Raw genomic sequence first — 20644 nt, forward strand, 5'->3', positions numbered from 1 at the left:
AACTGGGTTCCATTCCTGTACTAACTGGGTTCCATTCCCGTACTAACTGGGGTTCCATCCGCGTACTAACTGGGGTTCAATTCCTGTACTAACTGGGTTCCATTCCCGTACTAACTGGGGTTCCATCCCTGTACTAACTGGGGTTCCATTCTTGTACTAACTGGGTTCCATTCCCGTACTAACTGGGTTCCATTCTTGTACTAACTGGGGTTCCATTCCCGTACTAACTGGGGTTCCATCCCTGTACTAACTGGGGTTCCATTCTTGTACTAACTGGGTTCCATTCCTGTACTAACTGGGTTCCATTCCCGTACTAACTGGGGTTCCATCCCTGTACTAACTGGGGTTCCATTCTTGTACTAACTGGGGTTCCATTCTTGTACTAACTGGGTTCCATTCCTGTACTAACTGGGTTCCATTCCCGTACTAACTGGGGTTCCATCCGCGTACTAACTGGGTTCCATTCCCGTACTAACTGGGTTCCATTCTTGTACTAACTGGGTTCCATTCCCGTACTAACTGGGGTTCCATCCCTGTACTAACTGGGGTTCCATTCTTGTACTAACTGGGTTCCATTCCTGTACTAACTGGGTTCCATTCCCGTACTAACTGGGGTTCCATCCCTGTACTAACTGGGGTTCCATTCTTGTACTAACTGGGTTCCATTCCCGTACTAACTGGGTTCCATTCTTGTACTAACTGGGGTTCCATTCCCGTACTAACTGGGGTTCCATCCCTGTACTAACTGGGGTTCCATTCTTGTACTAACTGGGTTCCATTCCTGTACTAACTGGGTTCCATTCCCGTACTAACTGGGGTTCCATCCGCGTACTAACAGGGGTTCAATTCCTGTACTAACTGGGTTCCATTCCCGTACTAACTGGGGTTCCATCCCTGTACTAACTGGGGTTCCATTCTTGTACTAACTGGGTTCCATTCCCGTACTAACTGGGTTCCATTCTTGTACTAACTGGGGTTCCATTCTTGTACTAACTGGGTTCCATTCCTGTACTAACTGGGGTTCCATCCGCGTACTAACTGGGTTCCATTCTTGTACTAACTGGGGTTCCATTCCCGTACTAACTGGGTTCCATTCCTGTACTAACTGGGGTTCCATTCTTGTACTAACTGGGTTCCATTCCCGTACTAACTGGGGTTCCATCCGCGTACTAACTGGGTTCCATTCTTGTACTAACTGGGGTTCCATTCCCGTACTAACTGGGTTCCATTCCTGTACTAACTGGGTTCCATTCTTGTACTAACTGGGTTCCATTCCCGTACTAACTGGGGTTCCATCCGCGTACTAACTGGGTTCCATTCTTGTACTAACTGGGTTCCATTCCCGTACTAACTGGGTTCCATTCTTGTACTAACTGGGGTTCCATCCGCGTACTAACTGGGTTCCATTCCCGTACTAACTGGGTTCCATTCCTGTACTAACTGGGGTTCCATTCTTGTACTAACTGGGTTCCATTCCCGTACTAACTGGGTTCCATTCTTGTACTAACTGGGGTTCCATTCCCGTACTAACTGGGGTTCCATTCTTGTACTAACTGGGTTCCATTCCCGTACTAACTGGGTTCCATTCTTGTACTAACTGGGGTTCCATTCCCGTACTAACTGGGTTCCATTCTTGTACTAACTGGGTTCCATTCCTGTACTAACTGGGGTTCCATTCCCGTACTAACTGGGGTTCCATTCTTGTACTAACTGGGTTCCATTCCCGTACTAACTGGGTTCCATTCCTGTACTAACTGGGGTTCCATCCGCGTACTAACTGGGTTCCATTCTTGTACTAACTGGGTTCCATTCCTGTACTAACTGGGTTCCATTCCCGTACTAACTGGGTTCCATTCCCGTACTAACTGGGTTCCATTCCCGTACTAACTGGGTTTCCATCCGCGTACTAACTGGGTTCCATTCTTGTACTAACTGGGGTTCCATCCGCGTACTAACTGGGTTCCATTCCTGTACTAACTGGGTTCCATTCCCGTACTAACTGGGTTCCATTCTTGTACTAACTGGGTTCCATTCCCGTACTAACTGGGTTCCATTCCCGTACTAACTGGGTTCCATTCTCGTACTAACTGGGTTCCATTCCTGTACTAACTGGGGTTCCATCCGCGTACTAACTGGGTTCCATTCTTGTACTAACTGGGTTTCCATTCTTGTACTAACTGGGTTCCATTCCCGTACTAACTGGGTTCCATTCCCGTACTAACTGGGTTCCATTCCCGTACTAACTGGGTTCCATTCTCGTACTAACTGGGTTCCATTCCTGTACTAACTGGGGTTCCATCCGCGTACTAACTGGGTTCCATTCTTGTACTAACTGGGTTTCCATTCTTGTACTAACTGGGTTCCATTCCTGTACTAACTGGGTTCCATTCCCGTACTAACTGGGGTTCCATCCGCGTACTAACTGGGTTCCATTCCCGTATTAACTGGGTTTCCATCCCCGTACTAACTGGGTTTCCATCCCCGTACTAACTGGGGTTCCATCCGCGTACTAACTGGGTTCCATTCTTGTACTAACTGGGTTCCATTCCCGTACTAACTGGGTTCCATTCTTGTACTAACTGGGGTTCCATTCCCGTACTAACTGGGTTTCCATTCTTGTACTAACTGGGTTCCATTCCCGTACTAACTGGGTTCCATTCCCGTACTAACTGGGTTCCATTCCCGTACTAACTGGGTTTCCATTCTTGTACTAACTGTGTTCCATTACCGTACTAACTGGGGTTCCATCCGCGTACTAACTGGGTTCCATTCCCGTACTAACTGGGTTCCATTCCCGTACTAACTGGGTTCCATTCCCGTACTAACTGGGTTCCATCCCTGTACTAACTGGGTTTCCATCCCTGTACTAACTGGGTTCCATTCTTGTACTAACTGGGTTCCATTCCCGTACTAACTGGGTTCCATTCTTGTACTAACTGGGGTTCCATTCCCGTACTAACTGGGGTTCCATCCGCGTACTAACTGGGTTCCATTCCCGTACTAACTGGGTTCCATTCCTGTACTAACTGGGTTCCATACCCGTACTAACTGGGTTCCATTCCCGTACTAACTGGGTTTCCATTCTTGTACTAAATGGGTTCCATTCCCGTACTAACTGGGTTCCATTCCCGTACTAACTGGGTTCCATTCCCGTACTAACTGGGTTTCCATTCTTGTACTAACTGGGTTCCATTCCCGTACTAACTGGGTTCCATTCCCGTACTAACTGGGTTCCATTCCTGTACTAACTGGGTTCCATTCCCGTACTAACTGGGTTTCCATTCTTGTACTAACTGGGTTCCATTCCCGTACTAACTGGGTTCCATTCCCGTACTAACTGGGTTTCCATTCTTGTACTAACTGGGTTCCATTCCTGTACTAACTGGGTTCCATTCCCGTACTAACTGGGTTTCCATTCTTGTACTAACTGGGTTCCATTCCCGTACTAACTGGGTTCCATTCCCGTACTAACTGGGTTCCATTCCCGTACTAACTGGGGTTCCATCCGCGTACTAACTGGGTTCCATTCCCGTACTAACTGGGTTCCATTCCTGTACTAACTGGGTTCCATTCTTGTACTAACTGGGTTCCATTCCCGTACTAACTGGGTTCCATTCTTGTACTAACTGGGGTTCCATTCCCGTACTAACTGGGTTCCATTCCCGTACTAACTGGGTTCCATTCCTGTACTAACTGGGTTCCATTCCTGTACTAACTGGGTTCCATTCCCGTACTAACTGGGTTTCCATTCTTGTACTAACTGGGTTCCATTCCCGTACTAACTGGGTTCCATTCCCGTACTAACTGGGTTCCATTCCTGTACTAACTGGGTTCCATTCCCGTACTAACTGGGTTTCCATTCTTGTACTAACTGGGTTCCATTCCCGTACTAACTGGGTTCCATTCCCGTACTAACTGTGTTCCATTCCCGTACTAACTGGGGTTCCATCCGCGTACTAACTGGGTTCCATTCCTGTACTAACTGGGTTCCATTCCTGTACTAACTGGGTTCCATTCTTGTACTAACTGGGTTCCATTCCCGTACTAACTGGGTTCCATTCTTGTACTAACTGGGGTTCCATTCCCGTACTAACTGGGGTTCCATCCGCGTACTAACTGGGTTCCATTCCCGTACTAACTGGGTTCCATTCTTGTACTAACTGGGTTCCATTCCCGTACTAACTGGGTTCCATTCTTGTACTAACTGGGGTTCCATTCCCGTACTAACTGGGTTCCATTCTTGTACTAACTGGGTTCCATTCCCGTACTAACTGGGTTCCATTCCCGTACTAACTGGGTTCCATTCCCGTACTAACTTGGTTCCATTCCTGTACTAACTGGGTTCCATTCTTGTACTAACTAGGTTCCATTCCCGTACTAACTGGGTACCATTCCCGTACTAACTGGGGTTCCATCCGCGTACTAACTGGGGTTCCATTCCTGTACTAACTGGGTTCCATCCGCGTACTAACTGGGTTCCATTCCCGTACTAACTGGGGTTCCATTCCCGTACTAACTGGGTTTCCATTCCCGTACTAACTGGGTTCCATTCCCCTACTAACTGGGGTTCCATTCCCGTACTAACTGGGTTCCATTCCCGTACTAACTGGGGTTCCATCCGCGTACTAACTGGGGTTCCATTCTTGTACTAACTGGGGTTCCATCCGCGTACTAACTGGGGTTCCATTCTTGTACTAACTGGGGTTCCATCCGCGTACTAACTGGGGTTCCATTCCCGTACTAACTGGGGTTCCATTCCTGTACTAACTGGGGTTCCATCCGCGTACTAACTGGGGTTCCATTCTTGTACTAACTGGGGTTCCATCCGCGTACTAACTGGGGTTCCATCCGCGTACTAACTGGGGTTCCATTCCCGTACTAACTGGGGTTCCATTCCCGTACTAACTGGGGTTCCATCCGCGTACTAACTGGGTTCCATTCTTGTACTAACTGGGTTCCATTCTTGTACTAACTGGGGTTCCATCCGCGTACTAACTGGGTTCCATTCTTGTACTAACTGGGTTCCATTCTTGTACTAACTGGGGTTCCATCTGCGTACTAACTGGGTTCCATTCCTGTACTAACTGGGTTCCATTCTTGTACTAACTGGGGTTCCATCTGCGTACTAACTGGGTTCCATTCTTGTACTAACTGGGGTTCCATCCGCGTACTAACTGGGTTCCATTGTTGTACTAACTGGGTTCCATTCTTGTACTAACTGGGGTTCCATCTGCGTACTAACTGGGTTCCATTCCTGTACTAACTGGGTTCCATTCTTGTACTAACTGGGGTTCCATCTGCGTACTAACTGGGTTCCATTCCTGTACTAACTGGGTTCCATTCCCGTACTAACTGGGGTTCCATTCTTGTACTAACTGGGTTCCATTCTTGTACTAACTGGGTTCCATTCTTGTACTAACTGGGGTTCCATCTGCGTACTAACTGGGTTCCATTCTTGTACTAACTGGGTTCCATTCTTGTACTAACTGGGGTTCCATCCGCGTACTAACTGGGTTCCATTCTTGTACTAACTGGGTTCCATTCTTGTACTAACTGGGTTCCATTCTTGTACTAACTGGGGTTCCATCTGCGTACTAACTGGGTTCCATTCTTGTACTAACTGGGTTCCATTCTTGTACTAACTGGGGTTCCATCCGCGTACTAACTGGGTTCCATTCTTGTACTAACTGGGTTCCATTCTTGTACTAACTGGGGTTCCATCCGCGTACTAACTGGGTTCCATTCTTGTACTAACTGGGTTCCATTCTTGTACTAACTGGGGTTCCATCTGCGTACTAACTGGGTTCCATTCTTGTACTAACTGGGTTCCATTCTTGTACTAACTGGGGTTCCATCCGCGTACTAACTGGGTTCCATTCTTGTACTAACTGGGTTCCATTCCTGTACTAACTGGGTTCCATTCTTGTACTAACTGGGGTTCCATCTGCGTACTAACTGGGTTCCATTCTTGTACTAACTGGGGTTCCATCTGGGTACTAACTGGGTTCCATTCCTGTACTAACTGGGTTCCATTACCGTACTAACTGGGTTCCATTCCTGTACTAACTGGGTTCCATTCTTGTACTAACTGGGGTTCCATCCGCGTACTGACTGGGTTCCATTCTTGTACTAACTGGGGTTCCATCCGCGTACTAACTGGGTTCCATTCTTGTACTAACTGGGGTTCCATCCGCGTACTAACTGGGTTCCATTCTTGTACTAACTGGGTTCCATTCTTGTACTAACTGGGTTCCATTCTTGTACTAACTGGGGTTCCATCTGCGTACTAACTGGGTTCCATTCCTGTACTAACTGGGTTCCATTCTTGTACTAACTGGGGTTCCATCTGCGTACTAACTGGGTTCCATTCTTGTACTATCTGGGGTTCCATCTGCGTACTAACTGGGTTCCATTCTTGTACTAACTGGGTTCCATTCCTGTACTAACTGGGTTCCATTCTTGTACTAACTGGGGTTCCATCCGCGTACTAACTGGGTTCCATTCTTGTACTAACTGGGGTTCCATCTGCGTACTAACTGGGTTCCATTCCTGTACTAACTGGGTTCCATTCTTGTACTAACTGGGGTTCCATCTGCGTACTAACTGGGTTCCATTCTTGTACTAACTGGGGTTCCATCTGCGTACTAACTGGGTTCCATTCCTGTACTAACTGGGTTCCATTACCGTACTAACTGGGTTCCATTCCTGTACTAACTGGGTTCCATTCTTGTACTAACTGGGGTTCCATCTGCGTACTAACTGGGTTCCATTCCTGTACTAACTGGGTTCCATTACCGTACTAACTGGGTTCCATTCTGGTACTAACTAGGGTTCCATCCGCCTACTAACTGGGTTCCATTCTTGTACTAACTGGGGTTCCATCTGCGTACTAACTGGGTTCCATTCCTGTACTAACTGGGTTCCATTACCGTACTAACTGGGTTCCATTCCCGTACTAACTGGGTTCCATTCCCGTACTAACTGGGTTCCATTCCTGTACTAACTGGGTTCCATTCCCGTACTAACTGGGTTTCCATTCTTGTACTAACTGGGTTCCATTCCCGTACTAACTGGGTTCCATTCCCGTACTAACTGTGTTCCATTCCCGTACTAACTGGGGTTCCATCCGCGTACTAACTGGGTTCCATTCCCGTACTAACTGGGTTCCATTCCTGTACTAACTGGGTTCCATTCTTGTACTAACTGGGTTCCATTCCCGTACTAACTGGGTTCCATTCTTGTACTAACTGGGGTTCCATTCCCGTACTAACTGGGGTTCCATCCGCGTACTAACTGGGTTCCATTCCCGTACTAACTGGGTTCCATTCTTGTACTAACTGGGTTCCATTCCCGTACTAACTGGGTTCCATTCTTGTACTAACTGGGGTTCCATTCCCGTACTAACTGGGTTCCATTCTTGTACTAACTGGGTTCCATTCCCGTACTAACTGGGTTCCATTCCCGTACTAACTGGGTTCCATTCCCGTACTAACTTGGTTCCATTCCTGTACTAACTGGGTTCCATTCCCGTACTAACTAGGTTCCATTCCCGTACTAACTGGGTTCCATTCCCGTACTAACTGGGGTTCCATCCGCGTACTAACTGGGGTTCCATTCCTGTACTAACTGGGTTCCATCCGCGTACTAACTGGGTTCCATTCCTGTACTAACTGGGTTCCATTACCGTACTAACTGGGTTCCATTCCTGTACTAACTGGGTTCCATTCTTGTACTAACTGGGGTTCCATCTGCGTACTAACTGGGTTCCATTCCTGTACTAACTGGGTTCCATTCTTGTACTAACTAGGGTTCCATCCGCCTACTAACTGGGTTCCATTCTTGTACTAACTGGGGTCCCATCTGCGTACTAACTGGGTTCCATCCGCGTACTAACTGGGTTCCATTCCCGTACTAACTGGGTTCCATTCCCGTACTAACTGGGTTCCATTCCCGTATTAACTGGGGTTCCATCCGCGTACTAACTGGGTTCCATTCCCGTACTAACTGGGTTCCATTCCTGTACTAACTGGGTTCCATTCCTGTACTAACTGGTTCCATTCCCGTACTAACTGGGTTTCCATTCTTGTACTAACTGGGTTCCATTCCCGTACTAACTGGGTTCCATTCCCGTACTAACTGGGTTCCATTCCTGTACTAACTGGGTTCCATTCCCGTACTAACTGGGTTTCCATTCTTGTACTAACTGGGTTCCATTCCCGTACTAACTGGGTTCCATTCCCGTACTAACTGTGTTCCATTCCCGTACTAACTGGGGTTCCATCCGCGTACTAACTGGGTTCCATTCCCGTACTAACTGGGTTCCATTCCTGTACTAACTGGGTTCCATTCTTGTACTAACTGGGTTCCATTCCCGTACTAACTGGGTTCCATTCTTGTACTAACTGGGGTTCCATTCCCGTACTAACTGGGGTTCCATCCGCGTACTAACTGGGTTCCATTCCCGTACTAACTGGGTTCCATTCTTGTACTAACTGGGTTCCATTCCCGTACTAACTGGGTTCCATTCTTGTACTAACTGGGGTTCCATTCCCGTACTAACTGGGTTCCATTCTTGTACTAACTGGGTTCCATTCCCGTACTAACTGGGTTCCATTCCCGTACTAACTGGGTTCCATTCCCGTACTAACTTGGTTCCATTCCTGTACTAACTGGGTTCCATTCCCGTACTAACTAGGTTCCATTCCCGTACTAACTGGGTTCCATTCCCGTACTAACTGGGGTTCCATCCGCGTACTAACTGGGGTTCCATTCCTGTACTAACTGGGTTCCATCCGCGTACTAACTGGGTTCCATTCCCGTACTAACTGGGGTTCCATTCCCGTACTAACTGGGTTTCCATTCCCGTACTAACTGGGTTCCATTCCCCTACTAACTGGGGTTCCATTCCCGTACTAACTGGGTTCCATTCCCGTACTAACTGGGGTTCCATCCGCGTACTAACTGGGGTTCCATTCTTGTACTAACTGGGGTTCCATCCGCGTACTAACTGGGGTTCCATTCTTGTACTAACTGGGGTTCCATCCGCGTACTAACTGGGGTTCCATTCCCGTACTAACTGGGGTTCCATTCCTGTACTAACTGGGGTTCCATCCGCGTACTAACTGGGGTTCCATTCTTGTACTAACTGGGGTTCCATCCGCGTACTAACTGGGGTTCCATCCGCGTACTAACTGGGGTTCCATTCCCGTACTAACTGGGGTTCCATTCCCGTACTAACTGGGGTTCCATCCGCGTACTAACTGGGTTCCATTCTTGTACTAACTGGGTTCCATTCTTGTACTAACTGGGGTTCCATCCGCGTACTAACTGGGTTCCATTCTTGTACTAACTGGGTTCCATTCTTGTACTAACTGGGGTTCCATCTGCGTACTAACTGGGTTCCATTCCTGTACTAACTGGGTTCCATTCTTGTACTAACTGGGGTTCCATCTGCGTACTAACTGGGTTCCATTCTTGTACTAACTGGGGTTCCATCCGCGTACTAACTGGGTTCCATTGTTGTACTAACTGGGTTCCATTCTTGTACTAACTGGGGTTCCATCTGCGTACTAACTGGGTTCCATTCCTGTACTAACTGGGTTCCATTCTTGTACTAACTGGGGTTCCATCTGCGTACTAACTGGGTTCCATTCCTGTACTAACTGGGTTCCATTCCCGTACTAACTGGGGTTCCATCCGCGTACTAACTGGGTTCCATTCTTGTACTAACTGGGTTCCATTCTTGTACTAACTGGGGTTCCATCTGCGTACTAACTGGGTTCCATTCTTGTACTAACTGGGTTCCATTCTTGTACTAACTGGGGTTCCATCCGCGTACTAACTGGGTTCCATTCTTGTACTAACTGGGTTCCATTCTTGTACTAACTGGGTTCCATTCTTGTACTAACTGGGGTTCCATCTGCGTACTAACTGGGTTCCATTCCTGTACTAACTGGGTTCCATTCTTGTACTAACTGGGGTTCCATCTGCGTACTAACTGGGTTCCATTCTTGTACTAACTGGGGTTCCATCTGCGTACTAACTGGGTTCCATTCCTGTACTAACTGGGTTCCATTACCGTACTAACTGGGTTCCATTCCTGTACTAACTGGGTTCCATTCTTGTACTAACTGGGGTTCCATCCGCGTACTGACTGGGTTCCATTCTTGTACTAACTGGGGTTCCATCCGCGTACTAACTGGGTTCCATTCTTGTACTAACTGGGGTTCCATCCGCGTACTAACTGGGTTCCATTCTTGTACTAACTGGGTTCCATTCTTGTACTAACTGGGTTCCATTCTTGTACTAACTGGGGTTCCATCTGCGTACTAACTGGGTTCCATTCCTGTACTAACTGGGTTCCATTCCCGTACTAACTGGGGTTCCATCTGCGTACTAACTGGGTTCCATTCTTGTACTAACTGGGGTTCCATCCGCGTACTAACTGGGTTCCATTCTTGTACTAACTGGGTTCCATTCCTGTACTAACTGGGTTCCATTCTTGTACTAACTGGGGTTCCATCCGCGTACTAACTGGGTTCCATTCTTGTACTAACTGGGGTTCCATCTGCGTACTAACTGGGTTCCATTCCTGTACTAACTGGGTTCCATTCTTGTACTAACTGGGGTTCCATCTGCGTACTAACTGGGTTCCATTCTTGTACTAACTGGGGTTCCATCTGCGTACTAACTGGGTTCCATTCCTGTACTAACTGGGTTCCATTACCGTACTAACTGGGTTCCATTCCTGTACTAACTGGGTTCCATTCTTGTACTAACTGGGGTTCCATCTGCGTACTAACTGGGTTCCATTCCTGTACTAACTGGGTTCCATTACCGTACTAACTGGGTTCCATTCTTGTACTAACTAGGGTTCCATCCGCCTACTAACTGGGTTCCATTCTTGTACTAACTGGGGTTCCATCTGCGTACTAACTGGGTTCCATTCCTGTACTAACTGGGTTCCATTACCGTACTAACTGGGTTCCATTCCTGTACTAACTGGGTTCCATTCCCGTACTAACTGGGTTCCATTCCTGTACTAACTGGGTTCCATTCCCGTACTAACTGGGGTTCCATCCGCGTACTAACTGGGTTCCATTCCCGTACTAACTGGGTTCCACTCCTGTACTAACTGGGGTTCCATTCCTGTACTAACTGGGTTCCATTCCCGTACTAACTGGGGTTCCATCCGCGTACTAACTGGGTTCCATTACCGTACTAACTGGGGTTCCAACCCTGTACTAACTGGGTTCCATTCCCGTACTAACTGGGGTTCCATCCGCGTACTAACTGGGTTCCATTCCTGTACTAACTGGGGTTCCATCCGCGTACTAACTGGGTTCCATTCCCGTACTAACTGGGTTCCATCCGCGTACTAACTGGGTTCCATTCCTGTACTAACTGGGGTTCCATCCGCGTACTAACTGGGTTCCATTCCCGTACTAACTGGGTTCCATTCCTGTACTAACTGGGGTTCCATCCGCGTACTAACTGGGTTCCATTCCCGTACTAACTGGGGTTCCATTCCCGTACTAACTGGGTTCTATCCCTGTACTAACTGGGGTTCCATCCCTGTACTAACTGGGTTCTATCCCTGTACTAACTGGGGTTCCATTCCCGTACTAACTGGGGTTCCATCCGCGTACTTACTGGGTTCCATTCCTGTACTAACTGGGGTTCCATCCGCGTACTAACTGGGTTCCATTCCCGTACTAACTGGGTTCCATTCCTGTACTAACTGGGTTCCATTCCCGTACTAACTGGGGTTCCATCCGCGTACTAACTGGGTTCCATTCCCGTACTAACTGGGTTCCATTCCCGTACTAACTGGGTTCCATTCCTGTACTAACTGGGTTCCAACCCTGTACTAACTGGGGTTCCATCCGCGTACTAACTGGGTTCCATTCCCGTACTAACTGGGGTTCCATTCCCGTACTAACTGGGTTCCATTCCCGTACTAACTGGGGTTCCATTCCCGTACTAACTGGGGTTCCATCCCCGTACTAACTGGGTTCCATTCCCGTACTAACTGGGTTCCATTCCCGTACTAACGGGGGTTCCATCCCCGTACTAACTGGGTTCCATTCCTGTACTAACTGGGGTTCCATTCCCGTACTAACTGGGTTCCATTCCCGTACTAACTGGGGTTCCATTCCCGTACTAACTGGGGTTCCATCCCCGTACTAACTGGGTTCCATTCCCGTACTAACTGGCTTCCATTCCCGTACTAACTGGGGTTCCATTCCCGTACTAACTGGGTTCCATTCCTGTACTAACTGGGTTCCAACCCTGTACTAACTGGGGTTCCATCCGCGTACTAACTGGGTTCCATTCCCGTACTAACTGGGGTTCCATTCCCGTACTAACTGGGTTCCATTCCCGTACTAACTGGGGTTCCATTCCCGTACTAACTGGGGTTCCATCCCCGTACTAACTGGGTTCCATTCCCGTACTAACTGGGGTTCCATTCCCGTACTAACTGGGGTTCCATCCCCGTACTAACTGGGTTCCATTCCCGTACTAACTGGGTTCCATTCCTGTACTAACTGGGGTTCCATCCGCGTACTAACTGGGTTCCATTCCCGTACTAACTGGGTTCCATTCCTGTACTAACTGGGGTTCCATCCGCGTACTAACTGGGTTCCATTCCCGTACTAACTGGGGTTCCATTCCCGTACTAACTGGGTTCTATCCCTGTACTAACTGGGGTTCCATCCCTGTACTAACTGGGTTCTATCCCTGTACTAACTGGGGTTCCATTCCCGTACTAACTGGGGTTCCATCCGCGTACTTACTGGGTTCCATTCCTGTACTAACTGGGGTTCCATCCGCGTACTAACTGGGTTCCATTCCCGTACTAACTGGGTTCCATTCCTGTACTAACTGGGTTCCATTCCCGTACTAACTGGGGTTCCATCCGCGTACTAACTGGGTTCCATTCCCGTACTAACTGGGTTCCATTCCCGTACTAACTGGGTTCCATTCCTGTACTAACTGGGTTCCAACCCTGTACTAACTGGGGTTCCATCCGCGTACTAACTGGGTTCCATTCCCGTACTAACTGGGGTTCCATTCCCGTACTAACTGGGTTCCATTCCCGTACTAACTGGGGTTCCATTCCCGTACTAACTGGGGTTCCATCCCCGTACTAACTGGGTTCCATTCCCGTACTAACTGGGTTCCATTCCCGTACTAACGGGGGTTCCATCCCCGTACTAACTGGGTTCCATTCCTGTACTAACTGGGGTTCCATTCCCGTACTAACTGGGTTCCATTCCCGTACTAACTGGGGTTCCATTCCCGTACTAACTGGGGTTCCATCCCCGTACTAACTGGGTTCCATTCCCGTACTAACTGGCTTCCATTCCCGTACTAACTGGGGTTCCATTCCCGTACTAACTGGGTTCCATTCCTGTACTAACTGGGTTCCAACCCTGTACTAACTGGGGTTCCATCCGCGTACTAACTGGGTTCCATTCCCGTACTAACTGGGGTTCCATTCCCGTACTAACTGGGTTCCATTCCCGTACTAACTGGGGTTCCATTCCCGTACTAACTGGGGTTCCATCCCCGTACTAACTGGGTTCCATTCCCGTACTAACTGGGGTTCCATTCCCGTACTAACTGGGGTTCCATCCCCGTACTAACTGGGTTCCATTCCCGTACTAACTGGGTTCCATTCCTGTACTAACTGGGGTTCCATCCGCGTACTAACTGGGTTCCATTCCCGTACTAACTGGGGTTCCATTCCTGTACTAACTGGGTTCCATCCGCGTACTAACTGGGTTCCATTCCCGTACTAACTGGGGTTCCATTCCCGTACTAACTGGGTTTCCATTCCCGTACTAACTGGGTTCCATTCCCCTACTAACTGGGGTTCCATTCCCGTACTAACTGGGTTCCATTCCCGTACTAACTGGGGTTCCATCCGCGTACTAACTGGGGTTCCATTCTTGTACTAACTGGGGTTCCATCCGCGTACTAACTGGGGTTCCATTCTTGTACTAACTGGGGTTCCATCCGCGTACTAACTGGGGTTCCATTCCCGTACTAACTGGGGTTCCATTCCTGTACTAACTGGGGTTCCATCCGCGTACTAACTGGGGTTCCATTCTTGTACTAACTGGGGTTCCATCCGCGTACTAACTGGGGTTCCATCCGCGTACTAACTGGGGTTCCATTCCCGTACTAACTGGGGTTCCATTCCCGTACTAACTGGGGTTCCATCCGCGTACTAACTGGGTTCCATTCTTGTACTAACTGGGTTCCATTCTTGTACTAACTGGGGTTCCATCCGCGTACTAACTGGGTTCCATTCTTGTACTAACTGGGTTCCATTCTTGTACTAACTGGGGTTCCATCTGCGTACTAACTGGGTTCCATTCCTGTACTAACTGGGTTCCATTCTTGTACTAACTGGGGTTCCATCTGCGTACTAACTGGGTTCCATTCTTGTACTAACTGGGGTTCCATCCGCGTACTAACTGGGTTCCATTGTTGTACTAACTGGGTTCCATTCTTGTACTAACTGGGGTTCCATCTGCGTACTAACTGGGTTCCATTCCTGTACTAACTGGGTTCCATTCTTGTACTAACTGGGGTTCCATCTGCGTACTAACTGGGTTCCATTCCTGTACTAACTGGGTTCCATTCCCGTACTAACTGGGGTTCCATTCTTGTACTAACTGGGTTCCATTCTTGTACTAACTGGGTTCCATTCTTGTACTAACTGGGGTTCCATCTGCGTACTAACTGGGTTCCATTCTTGTACTAACTGGGTTCCATTCTTGTACTAACTGGGGTTCCATCCGCGTACTAACTGGGTTCCATTCTTGTACTAACTGGGTTCCATTCTTGTACTAACTGGGTTCCATTCTTGTACTAACTGGGGTTCCATCTGCGTACTAACTGGGTTCCATTCCTGTACTAACTGGGTTCCATTCTTGTACTAACTGGGGTTCCATCTGCGTACTAACTGGGTTCCATTCTTGTACTAACTGGGGTTCCATCTGCGTACTAACTGGGTTCCATTCCTGTACTAACTGGGTTCCATTACCGTACTAACTGGGTTCCATTCCTGTACTAACTGGGTTCCATTCTTGTACTAACTGGGGTTCCATCCGCGTACTGACTGGGTTCCATTCTTGTACTAACTGGGGTTCCATCCGCGTACTAACTGGGTTCCATTCTTGTACTAACTGGGGTTCCATCCGCGTACTAACTGGGTTCCATTCTTGTACTAACTGGGTTCCATTCTTGTACTAACTGGGTTCCATTCTTGTACTAACTGGGGTTCCATCTGCGTACTAACTGGGTTCCATTCCTGTACTAACTGGGTTCCATTCTTGTACTAACTGGGGTTCCATCTGCGTACTAACTGGGTTCCATTCTTGTACTAACTGGGGTTCCATCCGCGTACTAACTGGGTTCCATTCTTGTACTAACTGGGTTCCATTCCTGTACTAACTGGGTTCCATTCTTGTACTAACTGGGGTTCCATCCGCGTACTAACTGGGTTCCATTCTTGTACTAACTGGGGTTCCATCTGCGTACTAACTGGGTTCCATTCCTGTACTAACTGGGTTCCATTCTTGTACTAACTGGGGTTCCATCTGCGTACTAACTGGGTTCCATTCTTGTACTAACTGGGGTTCCATCTGCGTACTAACTGGGTTCCATTCCTGTACTAACTGGGTTCCATTACCGTACTAACTGGGTTCCATTCCTGTACTAACTGGGTTCCATTCTTGTACTAACTGGGGTTCCATCTGCGTACTAACTGGGTTCCATTCCTGTACTAACTGGGTTCCATTACCGTACTAACTGGGTTCCATTCTTGTACTAACTAGGGTTCCATCCGCCTACTAACTGGGTTCCATTCTTGTACTAACTGGGGTTCCATCTGCGTACTAACTGGGTTCCATTCCTGTACTAACTGGGTTCCATTACCGTACTAACTGGGTTCCATTCCTGTACTAACTGGGTTCCATTCCCGTACTAACTGGGTTCCATTCCTGTACTAACTGGGTTCCATTCCCGTACTAACTGGGGTTCCATCCGCGTACTAACTGGGTTCCATTCCCGTACTAACTGGGTTCCACTCCTGTACTAACTGGGGTTCCATTCCTGTACTAACTGGGTTCCATTCCCGTACTAACTGGGGTTCCATCCGCGTACTAACTGGGTTCCATTACCGTACTAACTGGGGTTCCAACCCTGTACTAACTGGGTTCCATTCCCGTACTAACTGGCGTTCCATCCGCGTACTAACTGGGTTCCATTCCTGTACTAACTGGGGTTCCATCCGCGTACTAACTGGGTTCCATTCCCGTACTAACTGGGTTCCATCCGCGTACTAACTGGGTTCCATTCCTGTACTAACTGGGGTTCCATCCGCGTACTAACTGGGTTCCATTCCCGTACTAACTGGGTTCCATTCCTGTACTAACTGGGGTTCCATCCGCGTACTAACTGGGTTCCATTCCCGTACTAACTGGGGTTCCATTCCCGTACTAACTGGGTTCAATCCCTGTACAAACTGGGGTTCCATCCCTGTACTAACTGGGTTCTATCCCTGTACTAACTGGGGTTCCATTCCCGTACTAACTGGGGTTCCATCCGCGTACTTACTGGGTTCCATTCCTGTACTAACTGGGGTTCCATCCGCGTACTAACTGGGTTCCATTCCCGTACTAACTGGGTTCCATTCCTGTACTAACTGGGTTCCATTCCCGTACTAACTGGGGTTCCATCCGCGTACTAACTGGGTTCCATTCCCGTACTAACTGGGTTCCATTCCCGTACTAACTGGGTTCCATTCCTGTACTAACTGGGTTCCAACCCTGTACTAACTGGGGTTCCATCCGCGTACTAACTGGGTTCCATTCCCGTACTAACTGGGGTTCCATTCCCGTACTAACTGGGTTCCATTCCCGTACTAACTGGGGTTCCATTCCCGTACTAACTGGGGTTCCATCCCCGTACTAACTGGGTTCCATTCCCGTACTAACTGGGTTCCATTCCCGTACTAACGGGGGTTCCATCCCCGTACTAACTGGGTTCCATTCCTGTACTAACTGGGGTTCCATTCCCGTACTAACTGGGTTCCATTCCCGTACTAACTGGGGTTCCATTCCCGTACTAACTGGGGTTCCATCCCCGTACTAACTGGGTTCCATTCCCGTACTAACTGGCTTCCATTCCCGTACTAACTGGGGTTCCATTCCCGTACTAACTGGGTTCCATTCCTGTACTAACTGGGTTCCAACCCTGTACTAACTGGGGTTCCATCCGCGTACTAACTGGGTTCCATTCCCGTACTAACTGGGGTTCCATTCCCGTACTAACTGGGTTCCATTCCCGTACTAACTGGGGTTCCATTCCCGTACTAACTGGGGTTCCATCCCCGTACTAACTGGGTTCCATTCCCGTACTAACTGGGGTTCCATTCCCGTACTAACTGGGGTTCCATCCCCGTACTAACTGGGTTCCATTCCCGTACTAACTGGGTTCCATTCCTGTACTAACTGGGGTTCCATCCGCGTACTAACTGGGTTCCATTCCCGTACTAACTGGGGTTCCATTCCCGTACTAACTGGGTTCCATTCCCGTACTAACTGGGGTTCCATTCCCGTACTAACTGGGGTTCCATCCCCGTACTAACTGGGTTCCATTCCCGTACTAACTGGGTTCCATTCCCGTACTAACTGGGGTTCCAACCCTGTACTAACTGGGTTCCATTCCCGTACTAACTGGGTTCCATTCCCGTACTAACTGGGTTCCATTCCCTGTACTAACTGGGTTCCATTCCTGTACTAACTGGGGTTCCATCCGCGTACTAACTGGGTTCCATTCCCGTACTAACTGGGGTTCCAACCCTGTACTAACTGGGTTCCATTCCCGTACTAACTGGGTTCCATTCCCGTACTAACTGGGTTCCATTCCCTGTACTAACTGGGTTCCATTCCCGTACTAACTGGGGTTCCATCCGCGTACTAACTGGGTTCCATTCCCGTACTAACTGGGGTTCCATTCCCGTACTAACTGGGTTCCATTCCTGTACTAACTGGGTTCCATTCCTGTACTAACTGGGGTTCCATTCCCGTACTAACTGGGTTCCATTCCCGTACTAACTGGGTTCCATTCCCGTACTAACTGGGTTCCATTCCCTGTACTAACTGGGTTCCATTCCTGTACTAACTGGGGTTCCATCCGCGTACTAACTGGGTTCCATTCCCGTACTAACTGGGGTTCCATTCCCGTACTAACTGGGTTCCATTCCTGTACTAACTGGGTTCCATTCCCGTACTAACTGGGGTTCCATTCCCGTACTAACTGGGTTCCATTCCTGTACTAACTGGGTTCCATTCCCGTACTAACTGGGGTTCCATTCCCGTACTAACTGGGGTTCCATTCCCGTACTAACTGGGGTTCCATTCCCGTACTAACTGGGTTCCATTCCTGTACTAACTGGGTTCCATTCCCGTACTAACTGGGGTTCCATTCCCGTACTAACTGGGTTCCATTCCTGTACTAACTGGGTTCCATCCGCGTACTAACTGGGTTCCATTCCTGTACTAACTGGGTTCCATTCCTGTACTAACTGGGTTCCATTCCTGTACTAACTGGGGTTCCATTCCCGTACTAACTGGGGTTCCAACCCTGTACTAACTGGGTTCCATTCCCGTACTAACTGGGTTCCATTCCCGTACTAACTGGGTTCCATTCCCTGTACTAACTGGGTTCCATTCCTGTACTAACTGGGGTTCCATCCGCGTACTAACTGGGTTCCATTCCCGTACTAACTGGGTTCCATTCCCTGTACTAACTGGGGTTCCATTCCTGTACTAACTGGGGTTCCATCCGCGTACTAACTGGGTTCCATTCCCTGTACTAACTGGGTTCCATTCTTGTACTAACTGGGGTTCCATCTGCGTACTAACTGGGTTCCATTCCCGTACTAACTGGGGTTCCATTCCCTGTACTAACTGGGGTTCCATTCCCGTACTAACTGGGTTCCATTCTTGTACTAACTGGGTTCCATTACCGTACTAACTGGGTTCCATCCCCGTACTAACTGGGGTTCCAACCCTGTACTAACTGGGGTTCCATCTGCGTACTAACTGGGTTCCATTCCCGTACTAACTGGGGTTCCATTCCCGTACTAACTGGGTTCCATTCCCGTACTAACTGGGTTCCATTCCCGTACTAACTGGGTTCCATTCCCGTACTAACTGGGGTTCCATTCCCGTACTAACTGGGTTCCATTCCCGTACTAACTGGGTTCCATTCCCGTACTAACTGGGGTTCCATTCCCGTACTAACTGGGTTCCATTCCCGTATTAACTGGGGTTCCATCCGCGTACTAACTGGGTTCCATTCCCGTACTAACTGGGTTCCATTCCCGTACTAACTGGGTTCCATTCCCGTACTAACTGGGTTCCATTCCTGTACTAACTGGGTTCCATCCGCGTACTAACTGGGTTCCATTCCCGTACTAACTGGGGTTCCATCCGCATACTAACTGGGTTCCATTCCCGTACTAACTGGGTTCCATTCCCGTACTAACTAGGTTCCATTCCCGTACTAACTGGGGTTCCATCCGCGTACTAACTGGGTTCCATTCCCGTACTAACTGGGTTCCATTCCTGTACTAACTGGGTTCCATTCCCGTACTAACTGGGTTCCATTCCCGTACTAACTGGGTTCCATTCCCGTACTAACTGGGGTTCCATCCGCGTACTAACTGGGTTCCATTCCCGTACTAACTGGGGTTCCATCCGCGTACTAACTGGGTTCCATTCCCGTACTAACTGGGGTTCCATCCGCGTACTAACTGGGGTTCCATTCTCGTACTAACTGGGTTCCATTCCCGTCCTAACTGGGTTCCATTCCTGTACTCACTGGGGTTCCATTCCCGTACTAACTGGGTTCCATTCTTGTACTAACTGGGGTTCCATTCCCGTACTAACTGGGTTCCATTCTTGTACTAACTGGGTTCCATTCCCGTACTAACTGGGTTCCATTCCTGTACTCACTGGGGTTCCATTCCCGTACTAACTGGGTTCCATTCTTGTACTAACTGGGGTTCCATTCCCGTACTAACTGGGTTCCATTCTTGTACTAACTGGGTTCCAATCCTGTACTAACTGGGGTTCCATTCCCGTACTAACTGGGTTCCATTCTTGTACTAACTGGGTTCCATTCCCGTACTAACTGGGGTTCCATCCGCGTACTAACTGGGGTTCCATTCCCGTACTAACTGGGTTCCATTCCCGTACTAACTGGGTTCCATTCCTGTACTCACTGGGGTTCCATTCCCGTACTAACTGGGTTCCAATCCTGTACTAACTGGGGTTCCATTCCCGTACTAACTGGGTTCCATTCTTGTACTAACTGGGTTCCATTCCCGTACTAACTGGGTTCCATTCCTGTACTCACTGGGGTTCCATTCCCGTACTAACTGGGTTCCATTCTTGTACTAACTGGGGTTCCATTCCCGTACTAACTGGGTTCCATTCTTGTACTGACTGGGTTCCAATCCTGTACTAACTGGGGTTCCATTCCCGTACTAACTGGGTTCCAATCCTGTACTAACTGGGGTTCCATTCCCGTACTAACTGGGTTCCATTCTTGTACTAAC

This window comes from Chiloscyllium plagiosum, unplaced genomic scaffold, assembly GCF_037043375.1.
Source record: "Chiloscyllium plagiosum isolate Xiang-an unplaced genomic scaffold, Cpla_swu_hap1 HiC_scaffold_43, whole genome shotgun sequence".
Lineage (NCBI taxonomy): Eukaryota > Metazoa > Chordata > Chondrichthyes > Orectolobiformes > Hemiscylliidae > Chiloscyllium > Chiloscyllium plagiosum.